This window comes from Brachycentrus maculatus, unplaced genomic scaffold, assembly GCF_059751285.1.
Source record: "Brachycentrus maculatus isolate JH-2025_06_01 unplaced genomic scaffold, ASM5975128v1 h1tg000310l, whole genome shotgun sequence".
NCBI classification, from domain to species: domain Eukaryota; kingdom Metazoa; phylum Arthropoda; class Insecta; order Trichoptera; family Brachycentridae; genus Brachycentrus; species Brachycentrus maculatus.
In genome coordinates, this window is record NW_028281060.1 from 346,610 (window position 1) to 364,424 (window position 17,815).

Consider the following 17,815-nt stretch of genomic DNA (forward strand, 5'->3'; position numbering starts at 1 on the left):
CATTTAGCTAGCTTAAGGGATCACTTTATGCGCTTGTGTAACGTCACACCTACATATGTATAATAGGGTTTTTTTATTATTATTTATTATTAACATAAATTGTATACATTTATTTCAATCACAATTTTAACATATTAAAAAATATACATTTTGCCTTGTGTGTTTTGTCGGTGAAGTTCTTTTTTAATACATTTTTTATTGTTTTTAACCATTTTAACCTAATATGCACACAAAAAAGAGAGAAAAATTAAAACTATATACATTTTTAAATTTTCATAAAATTAACTCTTGATCATTCACCCATTCCTTTATTTTGCCTTTGTTCCATATTTTATTTTGACCTCTAACATTCGTCGGCAACAAATTAAAAATGTTGCAAATGGAGCGATATATTGCAGTGTTCGACTCCCATGTTTATTGTTAATTTTTATACTGTGTGTTATACCTATGTGTTGGGTTGTCCCATGGTTAGTGTTGCGGACTCTCGAGTCAAAGTTTCTCGGTTCGAACCCACTCTACCACAATTTGATACCCATTTCTAATAATGAGCTGCTTAGGCTCACAGAAATAGCATGAAATTGAAGTATTTTAGTAAATAATAAAATGACAAATATTTCTTTTTATAAAACAAAAATATATTGACATCTCATCTATAGTGTGAATAATCCAGTATCTGATATAATTAATAGTAAATACAGATTAGTTTACTATTCAATTTCACCCCTGATTTGAAGATCGTACTTTTGTATAGATTGTAGGTTTAATTGAGCTCAGCTTGGTACATAATTTATTGCGAGAATGATGTACATGGTCATATTTCTTGAAATAAAAGAAAAGCGGTCTTTCAAGTACTCCGATGATCAACGTAAATAATTTTAAAAGGTCTAATTTTATTATAAATTAAATGTTTTTTTTTTATAAAAATCCTTGTGGTCCAAATCGCTCGTGATTTATACCGAAAATAGTGTTTGTTTTCCAAACAACCCCCCTTCGCAATTAGGCCTCCTTTGTACATCGCATCCTGGATTCGCTATACAGCCTACAGCCTTGCGCCGCGGCGTGTTCCGTCCGATACGCATTGTAATTCCGTCGGATCGATATTCCAACAATTTGTTATGGTCTGAATCTGAAAGCGTTGTTTTCCATTCAAACTGATTTATAAATATTCATGCCGAACGGAATTAACATGGGGCGGGTCGAAAAACAACTTAGCTGTGGAAAATTTACAAAAAAATGCGGAGGTGGCGCCTCGCTCCCGTTCGTTTCCACCCTGTTGCTTTACTCCCCGAGGGTTGTCATCATTTTGTTACATAAATCATTACTTTAAAAGGAATTTTGGAAATTCTATTAAAAATACAGTTTTATCCATTCGGGCTTTATAATTTCAAACGTTGATTTACACGACTTTATAATGGACTTTCCCAAAAACAAGTCCCAAAAGTATGAACCATTTACGAAAAAAACAGAAATTCTTCAAATATTCAAGGGTGAAAAATACTCGAATATATAGGAAATGTTATTCTTCGATATACTAAATTTTGTCTTCCCTCACACCATTCTGATGATGTCGGTTACGACGAAACCCGGTTGCTGGTCAAAATAAACAATGTGGAAAAAACTATATGCTTAGTTTTTATTTTATTCTATGCTAAAATTACTTTAAAATACCAAAATGCAACACCAAACAATTCCAACTGAACTTTTAAAATTTGGGAACCAAATATGTACTTCAATAACCTTAAAAATTTGAAGACATAAAAATGCTGAAAAATAAGTAAAATGAATTGCATAAGTATATACATGTGCAATCACAGAAGAAAAAAAAAACAGAATAAAAAACTAATAAATTATATCACCCACAAACATAAACAATAAATAATTAGTCCCTCTCCAAACCCAAGAGATAAATCTCTTTATTGGAGAGAACGGCGTAGTTCATTTTAAGATTCTAAAGTAGAAATGTCTAGATGTGCTTTAAGGTGGTATGAACATGTGGAGCGAATGGATGGCGAGAGAATGACTAAGAAAATATATGTGGTGAATGCGAGCGGGAAAACAGAACGAGGACGGCCGAAAAAGACTTGGCACGATCAGATCAATCACAAACTAAAGCCTGGTGGTGTCAAAAATCTGCGTAGTCGGAGGGCATGTATGACTAGATGTATGGATGTGAAAGAGCCGAGGAGTGTATGCCAGGACAGAAGAGTGTGGCGTTCCATCCTTTCTGCCTATCCTGCGAGGAAACGACGTGATGGTAGTAGAGTATTATGAGTAAACGAGTATTAAACAAATATGTATATGAATATGTTTTTGATATATTAATCTTTATTTCACTTAATGAGGCGAAATGACGAATTTATATCAAGAACAGAGAAGAAAATCGATCGCAGGTTCAAAACTTAGTACATAAATTAATTAAAGCGATGATTTAAGATAATGAAGGTTATAAAAAGAGCCCTACTATTGCTACGAGCTTATATTTATGAGCTGATATCGCTAAGTAAGTGTCTAGCCAAAAGTTAAGAGTTGACATTACGAATAAACTTTTAGTTAAACTTCTCTCAGGACACGCAACTTTGCGTTTATTCATATTTAAAGAAACCGTTATTTAATTTATTAATAACGGGATTTCGAATTAAGAGACTTGTGTAAAAATTAGTAGAACAAACTCTAAACAAGGTTCCTATATTTATCGTTCATCAAAATTGGTCAACAATGAATATGGGAATTTTTAAATATCGTAGCCATACAGGAGAAAGTGACCAAGTGCTTTTTTTATACAAAAAATTGATCACTAACTATTTGAAATCTTACTAGCGTAATATTGCCCAGAAAAAAATCCCAAAGGATTTTAAACTTGGAAGTATAATATATTGACTTGTTAAAATGACTAACTACATTGATTAACTGCGTTTATTTTGTTGCCAAGCAAAAGTGATTTAAATGGCCCTCGTGAACATTTTACGTTTTGATAGTTGGTCACTTTCTCCTGTACGACCACGATATGTTCTACTCGACATTGTCAGCACTGAGATCGCGTACATAGTAAGTCGATATTCATGTCGTGGTGGATTCCTTTGTCCCCTTTTCTTCCCTTCCGTCACTCTTCCAGGTATTTATATTAAATTACATATGTGAAATTTTGTAACTGGAATGTTACAAATACCTCTTTTTTGTTACTCACTAATGTAAATATATTTATGTAACTGTTCTGTAAAATTTCCAAATTAAATAAAATAAAAATATCTATAAAGGATGGAATACAAAAAAAATTGTAAACGTATATGTATGTCGAATTCGACAACTCGACTGCCGTCGATAATATTTTAGCCTGTACAATTTTAGTCTTTCGATATATCCATAGAAAGACGGCAGTAATTAAATACTCCGTCGACCGAAATTACTTCAGCGATAGATTCGTTAAATTATATGCATTTAAAAAAAATGATTAAAATATTCACGTTTTTTTTTTAATTCGGTCGGTTTATTCAGAAATTGCGTCAAAATGAATTAAGGGTGGTTGGGTTGAGAGTTGGGTTGAGAGTTGGGTTTAGAGTTGGGTTGAGGGGGGTGAAGGGTTGGGAGCAGTAAAAGGGTTTTATACCGCAGGTATTGTAAAAAATGAATATAAAAACGTTAGAAATTCTCTCGGGTAAGTTTATACTTCGGCCTTCCAAATTTTTATTCAAGAAAAGTTTTTTTAAACTTACATTTTACTTCTTTGTATAACAAAAGCGTTAGAGAAATTATATTAACGCTTAAGTTCTATGCGATAACTATACATATAAATGTACATTCATATACAATTAGTTCACACAGTTCATGTACATTCATATACAATTGTCACAAATATAATTTTTATGTGTTTTTTTTTTTAAATAATAAAATACATATATAATTAAAATGTAACTTTGTTTTAAAATCACTAAAAATATTTTATTATACCTAAATTATAATGTCTACCGGTTTCGAAGCTAACCGCTTCTTTAAAAGAAGCCATAGACATTAACAAATAGAGCCGCCAGTAACTAAGCAATGTTACCAATATTAAAATAAGTCCATCGTTTCTGTGACGTCACTGATTACCAACTAACGAAAACAACGTATTTACGAAGGCGAATTTTCTAAAAGAAAATTATGAATGAAAATATTGATTATATCGGCTGTTATAAACACTGCACGAGTCTAATACAATCCTTAATAGGTTGAGTATGTTAAATAAGATATTCCTCCCGTCTGAAAATTACATGTCCATTACATGTAAAAGTAGTATTCATAAGTGGATAATGGAAGTGGGCACATCTGAAATAGTTCGCATCATTTAGTCATGTCGTTTTGTTTTATTAAAATTAAACACTTGAATAATCCACTTTATCGAGTAATTAATTTAATAATTAATTAATTAATTAGTTTTTTAATAAAATAGTTTCCTCATTAAAATAGTCATTCCTCAAAGTTAATGCCGAATCAATAAATAATATGTCGATTTGTCATTGAACAAACAATTTTCTTACATTATTATTTTATGAATAAAAAGGGAAAACTCACCGGGGACATTATTGTATTTTTTTATGTGTGTAATTATGTATTTTATGAAATTAATAAATATAATAATAATAATAAAACCCTTATCCGTACCCCAATGGTGCATAGGGCACTGCTTCATATAAACGCAGTGTTATCTTGATCGTTTACACGTGAAGGAAAGGTGAATAGCCCTCCGCTTCAGGTACCAGTCCGGGGTAATATTTAATAAATATTACAGTGAAAAAATCACTTATATCTATTTGACCCCTCTTGGGAATCGAACCTGGGAGCTCCAGAACGGTAGCCGAGCGTGCTGACAAATATTAATAAATATGTAAGTGTCAATATCGGATGGCACGATTACTAATTATTTTGTTTAATTTGTTTCAGGTAAATAAGGAAACTACACATCATATCCTAGTATACCAGAATTTGTACCACGAATAGGTAATGTCGAAAATCATTAGTTTTTTTTATATATTTCTTCCTCTTCATGAGCCCTCTGTCCTCCACTGCCGGATATAGGCATCTTCCTTTTCTTTCCACTTCCTTCGATCGGTTGCTGATTGCAGCCAGTTTATTCCTCTTAGCAGAAACTCTTTTATCTGTATGTGAAGTCCGAATCCTGGATTATAATCACATACACGAGAAACGCCAGAATATATCATTTTCATGTTTATAGAAATAGAGGTAGAATCTGTGAATGTTACACGTGTGTAAAGTGCTAACTTAAACCAGCCTATGACGGCCGTCAGCGCCGTAAATGCCCAGACATCCATAGTCTTCTTCATCTTTGATGAGATGTCAAATAACTCCTATAATTGGAGATAATCCAGATTCGTGAAGTTTTTTTAAACAAATGCCCTTTACATATAAATCTTGAAAAAAATAGAAAAAAGACTATTAAACTATTAATTATATAAAACATTAAACCTTGAGTGTAAGTCCCTCTCCAAGCACAAGAGCTCAGTCTCTTTTTTGGAGAGGCACAGCGAATCTAAAACTATAAGTTTGCCATATGTATAAATGTTTAGAAATTGTATTATGTTGTACTTAAAAATGTAACTATATTAATTAAATAAAAAATAAAAAAAAGTATTTGGACACACTCAAAATGTAAATATGAAACCATTTAATTTGCCTGTATTATACTTTCATAAAGTATAAGTTAAATAAGTTCCGAATACACATGATTTAGTTATAACTATGATAAAAGAACCCGTTTTATTTGGCAGTAACGCCACTACGAACTTATCTTCCTCAACTCATTTCCCGAGATAAACGCGGATGAACATTATCACGCGATAAAAGCGAAAAACATTTCCTTGCCACTTTTTTTATCCAAGGTCAGACGCAAATACCAAAAGCGAACTGAACCGGTTCAGATATTCGGATCCGCTATCGCCAGCGATGTTTTACTGCGTCAACTCGTATAGGTACTCGTCATTTATTTATTTGTTTGTTTATTTATTTATTTTTTCAAAACATATTACATACATAAGTCATATATACATATAATTTTCCCGATGAGTAATTTCTATTTCTCATTTTGGGATATGGGATTGAGGTTAACAAGACTGGAACACAAATAATAAAGTTTTTTTTTTAAACAACCAAAACTAATACATGGCAAAATATTTAAAAAAATAAACAGGTATAATAAATAGGCATAATATTCATATTTAAATAATCAAATGAGAAAATATAACAAATGAGAAAATATAAAAAAAAACATTAGGTAAAAACAAAATAAGAAAATACGACTAAACTACATATATATCTTTTCATAAAGTATTTTTTCAGATCATTTATTTTGGATTCCCGAATGTTACTCATTACTCGGTTTCGCTACACACTATGCGAATGAGAGTTGTAGGGCTGGGGAATTATAACGGTTTATCGACTTCCTTAAGTATCGTTTCCGTATGATACGGTCGATGTGTCTTTGAATTTCTCATTGATTGAAGATTGTGATCATAATGGACTTTTGTCCACTACACGGAATGTTACCGTCCGACACGTCAGTTAGCGTTTTAAAACGATGATTAGCTTGGATTGGCTTGCGCTTTTGTGCATCTTTCTTCGGGTCGTAGCTCTTGATCGGTGCGTGAACACGTTGCGCGAAAATTCGATCACGCTGTAGTCGCTTTTATTGATCAAAACCGGACTGCCGGACGGTAAAATTCCGTGCGTTTTACCGTTCTTTCCTCACTCGTACATTCTACACGTCCAAACCATCTCAACGCAACTTTCTTAAGTTTATCGATAATGCTTATCTCAGCTTTGCATTCCTTCCTTTTTTCACTATTCGAACATCTATCATACATCGTTTTGTCGCACATTCTTCTGAGAGATCGCATTTCGACTGCATTTAGTCTCCTAAAACACACACAAAGTGCGTGGAAGTTTTTGGCAAGGGTAATTAGTTATGAGTATTTCAATGTTTTAGAATTTAAAACATAAACCCTGATGATGAGAAGGTTCTTGTCGAAACCGGTTCGATAAAGTGTACCAATAAAAAAGTGGTTAAAAAAAATGTTTAATTTTAAGTTTATAAAATGTGCCATAAAGTATCTGCGAAAAACATTCAAGGATTGTTTTTCAACCATTCTATACTGAGCTTGTAGAAATTCAGATATTGATTTTACCTTTTTAGATTTACTCGAAGCGAGGGAGGTTTATTCTCGGAAAAGCTTGTTATTTATTCGCCTACTCGAGCTCGTCTTCTCATTTAATTTACTTGGAAATTATTTTAGTAATTTTAAACATAAAAAAATATTATTTGACATTGAAATGAAAATAATACGAAACTCAGTTAATTTTGTATTATATTTTTTTTATGTGGAAAGAAAATATAGCAAATTTAAAATGGGTCGTCGGTATTGTAATATCAAAATAGAGTAAAAAAAATAATTAAGGTGGTGGTGTTTATGGCTTATGGTATTTTTTAAATGATCTCTCCAAAAAAATCTCTCCATTTTTAATTTCAGTTTTACTACCTAAATACCACTATTTCTTAGAGTCTATTGTGATACTTGTTTCGATGCATACCTAATGTGACCATACGTCCCGTTTTGAACGGGACCGTCCCGTTTTTAGACAGCCTGTCCCATATAAAACATAATATTTTTTTCATATTTTTATTACTTATTCCTTTTTCTTTCTTTATCAACATTCCTTTTCTTTTTATTAATACAAAAAAACTATGAAAAAATGTGTGTTTTCTTGAATATACATACTATTATGTCAACATTGGTAGATGTCCCGTTTTGAGGACAAAAATAAATGGTCACGTTATGCATACCGCATCATTTTCTGACACCGTATGTGAGTCTAAATTTTAGAATTGTGTCATTGGGACATTGAAGGTTGAAGAAAATTTAGACTTAACTTCATATACGGTGTTTGAAAATGATGCGGTATGCATCGAAGCATGTGTCACAATAGATTTTACCTAGTAAACAAGGTATTTACCTAGTAAAACTTACATTAAAAATGGACAGAAAACGTCACGAAGATAAAGGAATAAAATATTGGTAAAAAACTATTCACTGAGATTTTAGTCTATAGGATTCGAGACGTCTCTTCGTCAGGACAATCACTTCACCAGCATGACAGCATTTAACAAGGATTGTTGAAATGTTGAATTGTGAATTGTAATCGGTGAATATATTTGCATTGTAAATAATGTAAAGATGTAAACATATGGAGGGTCCGCCTCCGTAGTGTAATGGTCACCACGCTCGGCTACCGTGCTGGAGGTACCGGGTTCGATTCCCAGGGGGTGTCAGTGTCAAATAAATAGAAGTATTTTTCACCCTCATAATTTATTCAATACTATCCTGGACTGGTCTTATGTGCAAAGGCAAATAGCCGCATGTTAAAAACGATAGTTTTGAGATAAACGAGTTTATGCTTTTTGGCAAAACATTTATCAAATCAATACAATTTTGCGGCTATTTGGATAATGAATATCTCGGTAAAGGAAAGCGATAGAGACAAATCTGTGATTGTATATGATTAAGGCCAGTTGTAAGAATGCTTTGAGCCGTGTTTAAGCCAAACAGCCGCAACTACAGTTACGGCTAGTTGCCTTTACACATCAGTGGTACCTGAAGCGGAGGACTGATCACCTTTCCTTCATGTGTTAACGATCAAGATAACACCGTGTTTATATGATGCAGTGCCCCATGCACCATCGGGTGTGGATAAGGGTTTAAAGAAGATTTGAATACGAGACGGGAAGTATTAAAGATGCAGACGTCTAGATCGATAGATTAATTTATTGTATTGTACGCAGACAACAGACGGCAGCGTCATCCCTCGCATTCTAAAAAGTTTCCCGAAATACCGTTACACGTTCCGGGATAAATACGAATGGCGGCCGTTTACCGTAATGTCGGGCATTTTCATTACGATCCCCCATAAATCTCACCTACCAAGGTGACACGTAACCCTGAAACGGAGCGGGCCCGATCAATACACGCGACCGGGACGGCGCTATGCGGGCGCGCGCGCGTGCGAGCGGGCGCGGGCGAGCGCCAGCGGCGAGCGGCGTGCACCGGCGGATACTGGAATCCAACACGGGCGCGCAGTATAGTCTGTTTACTATCCTTCGTGGCTCCGGTGCCTTGTTGTTAACTGCAATGTGATGATGCTTAGGGCACTGCTTCTTCTTTCACTGCAATATCCGTGTGCCCTGTCCCTGGCGGTAAACTGCGGGAATCTCAACTCGATTGGGGAATTTGTAGGGATTTGCACAATGTGGGGAAAATGCAGGGATTTTGAAATTTTACCATTTGTGTATAAATTTATAAGAAAAACTTGGCACGATCAAGTATGCCAAATACTGAAAGTGGTCAGGTTAGGAGTCGAAACAATCGGCGGGTATGTATGAGGAGATGCATGAACGTGTAAGAGGCGAAGAATGTTTGCAAGGACAGAGTGGTGTGGCGTTCTATTCTCTCTGCCTACCCCTGCGGGGAAGCGGCGTGATGGTTTGTAGTAGTAGTCGTAGTAGGTTCATATGTCAAATATATATATTTTTTTTTATGAATTTTTGTAAAAGCCCAATTAGGACGTAAATATCAAAAATAAAAATAGGAAATCGATTTTTTTATGAAAACTTGTATTTTTCTTTGGGATAATTATGTGGGGCAATTTGTGGGGAAACGGAACTTTGTTTTCCCTCAATTTGGGGAATTTGACCTAGTTTTTTGGGGAATTCTGAAAATTGGCATTGGCAACGCTAATTCTATTGAATACATGCAATAGTATTTAATATAATTATCGTAGTCTTTATTCTGCTCAGCGAGTGTATTTGCCTAGATTTTCACTCATGAATTACATGAAATTAAGTAACTTTAAATATAAAGAGTAAATCCACTTGCGAGTAGGTAGGCATATAGGCTATGAAACTTCAAAAGTTGAAGCCCGAGTAGGGTCATGATAAGCGGTGTCGCATAAGCCGTAGCTAGATTTCAGAGTCACTTGTACGTTAGGTGAAAAAAAAAACTTTATTCTGCTGCCCGTAGACATGCTTTATTTTATACCAAAACCTCCGTATTCCACTCTAAACACTGGTTGTATAATATGATTACTTCTCGGTCGTGATTGGCGATAAAGCTAGCTAGCTTTGCTGGCGAGGCAGACACGCTGAAGCCTTACGTGATGCCGAAGAATTCCTAGAGGTTTCTTTCACTTTTAATTAAATTAGCCAGTCGAGAGCTCAGCCTTGTCTTAATATCATTAATGTTGTTTTCAGATATAATTAATCCTCCCATTATGTGCGTCAATTGCCTTCGGTTGGCAGTTTATTTTGATTTCGGTATAACCGGTTTTAAATTAGGACGTTTACAGAATAAAAAAATCCTCTTCTGTTTTTTAGCGTTCTTTATTTTTACTGGGACACTTTAACGATTTATTATAAGGAGACTTTATTTATTATTTCTACTTTTATCATGGTCCGCCTCCGTAGTGTAATGGTCAGCGCGCTCGGCTACCGTTCTTGAGGTCCCGGGTTCGATTCCCAGGGAAGGGTAAAATAGACATCAGTGATTTTTTCACTCTAATAATTATTAAATATTACCCTGGACAAGTGCCTGAAGCGGATGGCTGATCACCTTTCCTTCATGTGTAAACGATCAAGATAACACTGCGTTTTTATGATGCAGTGCCCTATGCACCATCGGAGTGCGGATAATGGTTTTATTATAACTATTATTATTAGTAAATATCAATATTTACTAGTGGTATTTTCAAAGTAGGCAAAACGTAAATTATAAATGGCTAGAGTAGAAAGCTGGAATTTTTATTAATTGAAGTTAATTAACAATTAATCTTATTCTGTCGGAAAAGTATACACAATACTGATTTTTGGAATTAAAAAAAAAAAACATTTCAGGATTGAAACCAATATATATTTCCCCGATTCAAATTAGAGTATTTTTTTATTGGATTATTTGAACCGAAAATTGACATGTCGTTCGACGTCGTAATCAGCTCGTTGAGTCACATACGAGTAATTGGTGAATATATGAACGTGTAATTCGTGCGTATATGTAGTCTACCATGTAGTGGAAGTTTGAACAGCTGTGTTCCCTAGTAAACAGGAGAAACACACACTTGATGTTCGTCTATAATTACATTTCCCCAGAAATGTTTTCCCTTTTCTCTGCTCTTATTCCACGACATTGCCTCGGGCGTATTTCGTAATCCTGTTGTTGTTTTTTTTCTGTTTATCTAATTTGACATGGCTTAAGGTTTTTCTTTTACGAAAAAAGCTCGTCTCTCAAAACAGCAAACGAGCCTGTGGAATCTAAATTTTGAACGACTTATTTTGTATATTAAAAGCATTTTTAACTTTGTGGTATGGTAATATAACACCCCTTATCACAAAAGTATCATGGAGAGACTTATATAATTTTATAATCTTTTGTTTGGTGAATGAATTTGTGCAGTAGTATAAATTTGCTTTCTAAACAATTATGTATATAATTTATATCGCACTATCGGGAGATTTTCTAAGAAATAACGAAAAAGCAACATGCAATATGTTTCTTTAGTATAAAACCACACAGTGTATCAATTTCGAGACTTACCCATCTCTTCGTCGGGACAATCATTACACGTCATGTAAACACTATACACCACGCAATAACATAATGTGCGTGAATAGTGCTATGGTTTTCGCGTATAACGTTTTATGCGGGCTAATAATTATAATAATAAATTAGGATAATTTATCTAGCGTCATTTACGTAAAATACTACCTCAAGGGCGCTTGTATTCATGTAATGATTGTCCTGACGAAGAGACGAGTGCGTCTCGAAGCCGGTAAGTAGTAACATGTCAACATAACCAACATTTCAATAAAATTTCTGGTCACGAAGTTAAAATGCTTTAAATCCAAAAATTTATGAAAAAGCAGCATACTTAAAATTATATAATTTATATTTCAATAACTAACTTTGTGATTTTCCGTTTTATAATTAAAATGTAACTTTGTTTTAAAATCACGATAAAATAGTATAAATCAGTCTTGAAAAAGAAGCGGTTAGCTTCGAAACCGGCAGACATTATAATTATGTAATAATAAAATATTTATTGTGATTTTAAAACAAAGTTACATTTTAATTATGATAAAAATGATTTCTATTATTTGTAAAAATGGATACCAAAAAATATGGATTGTAAAAATTTAACATCGTTAATTACTAAATATGGTTCTGGCGCAATGTTGATGGTAAAATATTTGTTCGTATTCTTAAAAATAATTATGCAATGTATTCAAATTACGGAAAAAATTACGTTCTTTTGTTTTGCTTTTTTTTAATTACGGGGGTTTTAATGACGTGCGTTTAAGTAGGCAGGTACCTCGAAGGTCAACTCGATTTATTTTTGGATCTTACAAATTTTGTTTCGCAACAGAGTTTTTCTTTTATTGCGACTTTTTGTCAAATTAAATTTATTGTGAATATTTGTGAATGGAAAGCGAGAACATAACAACTTTTTTTTAATATTATTTTTTGCTAACGACTGTAGCCAAAATTGTACAAAATATATTACATAATTTCAATATAAAGTATAATTGATATAGTTCTTCTTCTTCTAACCCTTATCCGCACCCAATAGTGAATAGGGCACTGCATCATATAAACGCAGTATTATCTTGATCATTAACACACGAAGGAAAGGTGATCACTCCTGCGCTTCACCGACCAGTCCAAGATAATATGAAATAAATATTAAATGTGTAAAATCACTAATATTCATTTGCACTCCACCCCTGGTATTCGAACCCGGGACCTCCAGCACGGTAGCTAAACGCGCTAACCATTACACTACGGAGGCGGACTTATATACTTAATTTATATAATTAAACGTAGTTAGGGTAATAATAATAAATACAGTAAATAAACGGAATATAAGTATGTATAAGACAAAATAAATTTCTAGGTAGACATATACACATATTACAATATGGTGAAAGAAAGAATATAAGACTGGACAAGGGATAAAAGATAAGATTAAGAAGAGTGCTCTAAGGTGGTATGGACATGTGAAGTGAATGGATAACAAGAGATGACAACATTTTGAGTATGTCCAAATACTTGTTCATAAAATCTGGATTATCTCCAATTACAGGAGTTATTTTCATATTATTTTTTGACATCTCAAAGATATGGAAGTCTGGGCATATGACGATTATGGAAGTCCTGTGACGGTCGTCAGCCCCGTAAATGCCCAGACTTCCATATTCTTCTTCATCTTTGATGAGATGTCAAAAAATAAGAGATAACAAGACTAAGAACATACATATTATATGTATGTGGCCAATATCAGGCCATGCTTTTGGGGGATCTTTTTTTTGTATGAATTTAATGTATTTTTTTTGTACTTGTAATTATAATTGTATTGTGAAATGCAAAAGAATTTAAAATAAAGAGAAAAAATGTGAGCACAGAACGAGGACGGCCGAAAAAGACTCGATCAGATCAACCAGAACCTAAAATCTGGTGGTATCAAAAGTCTACGTAACCAGAGTGCTATGACTAGGTGTATGGATGTGAAGGAAGCTAGAAGTGATTGCTGGGACAGAAGAGTGTGGCGTTCCATCCTCTCTGCCTACCGCTGCGGAGAAACGGTGTGATGGTAGTAGTTGTATTGTACCTACACATTTCGTATATTATATACTCTATCGTAATAATACGAATAAAAATTTAATAAATGTTTTCGATGTTGTTAGATTTACTTGTTTCATATACCCGTAGTCACGAATCGAATTTTGCACAACTCGCCGTGAAATTCGATTTATGTGACTCCTTTCGATTCGACGCCGCCGCACAGTGATTCGCCCAGAACAAGCCAGCAAGACAAAAGTCAATTCAATGAATCGACTTATTGATGATAACATGATAATAACAACCCCCCATTAGTCACAATTCCAGGTAATTATTATGGCAAATATTCCAGAACGATGAGTCATAAGCGGTTGAAATGAAGTGATAAGGTTATTCCTTTTTTGTAAACAATTTAGTTGCTGTTTTGCAGTGCTTTCAATAACATCTTACAAGACTTGAAGTGAAGAATATTACTATTGCTGTAATGGATTTTACTTAAGAGGGTATGAATTTTTTTATTTTATTTTAAATTTGGTTCAAATGCACGACAATATGTGTTATGATAGAGTTTGAAAAACTACGTAAAAATTGTAATTTTTTTTTTCGTTTTAAATTTTTGAACGTATGCATCTTTTTGTCCCCAGATGTATCCAGGCTAATTTTTTGATATTATGTAGCTACATTTATTAGCTATACAACGATATATAATTTTTATAAGACATATAGTAGCAATTTTCATTTATTTATTTTTTTCAGATCGTGAGTGCTCTCTCTCGAAATTAGAACTATTTGAAGAATGGCGGAAACATGCGAAAGAAGAACGAAATTTTCATCTGATGGATTTTATTATTAAAAAATTTAGTGTTACGGATATGATTTTTGATTCAAAGAAGCATTTACTCATAAAATTTTAAAGTGTTTCGTCAAAATTCTCTAAAAAGTGGGCTGCAGCTAATATGAAGACGGACCATTTTTTAAACAAAAATAAAAATTGGTTAGAGGGCGTAGATGTAAAATTTAATATAAAAATGCATCATCCCTGCGCTTCTTCATCATCTGGAGGAAGTCAACCTCAAGTCTAGTACACAGTACGGTGGTTTTTAAAACATTCATTCTTCCAGTCGGGGAGCTCTCGGAAGAATCTCAAGAGGCCCGAAATAAAGATTGTCGTAGATTCCGCGAGCACCATACTAGGAAACTGTCACGTACTTCCACGAATACAGATTTATTGAATATGCTTTTGAAAACATCCGATCCTGTAATTAACTCACTCAGAGAAGTACCTAGAAAGAGAACCGATAAATTACCGTTGGAAGTTCTGAATTTAATTGTCCTGCCTTCAATAGCAGAACATCAGGTGGCAAATAACTTACATCCATGTAACGATGGTGATTATTTAATATCTGATTCCTCTGATTGTGAGATTGATGATGAGTCGTGATAATGATTATTAGTCTTGTGTATTATTTATTAATGTTATTCTATGTTTATGGGTACAATAACAATAACTAAAGGGGGCTTCTGACAGCGACAGTTTAATCGCATTTTATGATAAAAATTGCTATAATTCTACAATAATATAGGGAAATAATTATTTGCCTACCACAGGTTTAATTTTTTGTTTAATCATTATTTAAGAATTAACGCGATTTTGGTCATAAAATGCCATTGATGTGTGACTATCGGAGGCCCTCACAAGTTGATTGTATAGTATTAAGAGTAAATTTATTTGTAAAATTAATGATATGTTTAATTGTGTATCCGCGTCCGTAGTGTAATGGTCAGCACGCTCGGCTACCGTTCTGGGGGTCCCGGGTTCGATTCCCAGGGGGGTCAAATAAATAAAAGTGATTTTTTCACTCGAATATTTATTCCATATTACCCTGGACTGGTACCTGAAGCGGAGGGCTGATCACCTTTCCTTCGTGTGTTAACGATCAAGATAACACTGCGTTTGTATGATACAGTGCCCTATGCACCATTGGGGTGCGGATGAGGGTTTGTATTAATTGTGTATATTATGTATTTTCTTGTTATAACAATACTGTTTTTTTTAAATACTTTTTTTATTTCGTCCTTAAGTTTTTTTTAATTAAAATATTCCCAAAGCTTCAGAATTATCAAAAAATGCATAATTATTCGAAAAATCAATGAAATAATATTGATCAATACCAGAACAATCAAATCGTAGAATAAAATGTTTTTGTCCACCTAGCTTGTTCTGGGTGAATCACTGTGCGCCGCATGTAGATTTGTCTCGAAGGTTTCCTGTTATTCCGGAATGAGCAATGGACCGACAGCCGAACACATTCGAGGTCTGGTGTCGGCTGTACACCGCTACGGATTCTATCAATCCCGCCCGTCAGATTGTCCGCTATGTACCGAATCGAAGTTGTCCATCAATTTAGTTAGTTAGTTATAATTAAAATGTAACTTTGTTTTAAAATCACTATAAATATTTTATTGTAACTTACCTAATTATAATGTCTACCGGTTTCGAAGCTAAAAGATTCTTTATCAAGACTGGTTAAAAGTATTAATCAGTCTTGAGAAAGAATCATAATTAGGTAAGTTACAATAAAATATTTATAGTAATTTTAAAACAAAGTTACATTTTAATTATAACTAACTAACTAACCATCACGCCGCTTCTCCGCAGGGGTAGGCAGAGAGAATAGAACGCCACACAACTCTGTCTTTTGTAAACATTCTTCACCTCTTCCGCGTTCATACATCTCCTCATACATACCCGCCGATTGTTACCACTCCTAACCTGACCACTTTCAAGTATTTGGCATACCTGATCGTGCCATGTTTTTCTCGGTCTTCCTCAGCTCTTTTTTCCACTTACATTCGCCTCATAAATTTGTTTTACCGTTCTTTCCTCACTCATTCGTTCTACATGTCCAAACCATCTCAACACACCTTTCTTAATTTTATCGATAATGCTTATCTCAGCTTTGCATTCCTTCCTTATTTTACTATTCGCACATCTATCATACATCGTTTTGTTGCACATTCTTCTGAGAGATCGCATTTCGACTGCATTCAGTCTACTTTCATCCTTCTTTTGTCAACTCCATGTTTCACTTCCATACATTAGAGTTGGAACCAGGACTCCGTTGTACACTGCCAGTTTAGCTTCCGCTGATAGGTTTTTATTTGCTACAACTGATTTCAGTGCACCATTCACTTTGTTCCCAGCATTCACTCTCCTTTCGATGTCTAAAAATCACTAAGTTAGTGCTTCAAATATAAATTAAAAATAAAATTCTTATTACAGGTATTCACTTAAGATAATTTAAAAAAAACTGTCATCTACGTATCTAAAATACCCTACATTTATAAATAGAACTCGAGTCACTTTTTGTTGTTGTTTCCTCTTCCCCCACAAATAACTGCAATGACCCGCTGCATTTTCCCACCCGGACAGGTGTATAAATTAGGAGCTCACACGAAGAGCCCTATTTTTATATTTGGCAACGTCGCCCGGTACCTTCTAGCTTGGGGGACCTCTCCTTACTACATTATTTTTGTCAAGGAATGCTGTATAACGGGATTTAAAAGAAAAAAATGCTCGTAATATATACATAACATTTATTTATATGTAAATTATTATTTTTCTTGTAACATTCTATAGAATAAGACGTTCTTAGCAATCCATTAAAAAAATCTCTTAGCATTTTCTTGTTTTTTTTTTTATAATTTGCCAAAATAATAGCTTTAAGGCCAAAATATACGATAAATCGCAGCTTAATTTTATTTAAACCCAGGTAAAAATAATCAAAAATGGTGTTTTAGAAAAAGCATAATTGCATTTTTTTTTCTTAAAACACAATTTTGTTAAAAAAAAATAAGTTTTTCTTTAAAAAAAAAAGATTTTGAAAAGAAAAGAGTCATTGAAAGGTAAGGAGCTAAAAGGTTATGAAAAAAAGGGTTACTGAAAGGTAAGGAGGTAAAAAATACGCTTTATTATATACTCGTACTCTTAAAAAAAGTCAAATTCTAATACATATATTTTGTATATTCTCAATATTATTAATATTTAAAGCATTTACTTTGTGGTTAGTCATTTTTACTTATTTATTTTTTTACAAAAATGTTAATAAAATTAGTATATAACCACTCACCGAGATTTTTACGTCTACCGGTTTCGAGACGTACCC

The 17,815-nt window shown here is 33.7% G+C and overlaps 1 protein-coding gene and 1 long non-coding RNA gene across 3 annotated transcripts in view; both read left to right on the plus strand.

The window, feature by feature from the left end:
• The window catches only part of Smr (nuclear receptor corepressor smrter), a 301,764-nt gene that overhangs the window by 45,285 nt on the left and 238,664 nt on the right, over window positions 1-17,815 (plus strand). The gene's annotated exons all lie outside the window — the stretch shown is intronic.
• Window positions 13,845-15,704, plus strand: LOC148304623 (uncharacterized). The gene is made up of 3 exons (XR_015838317.1): window positions 13,845-13,976; window positions 14,066-14,152; window positions 14,406-15,704. It is a non-coding gene; the product is annotated as an uncharacterized LOC148304623 (long non-coding RNA).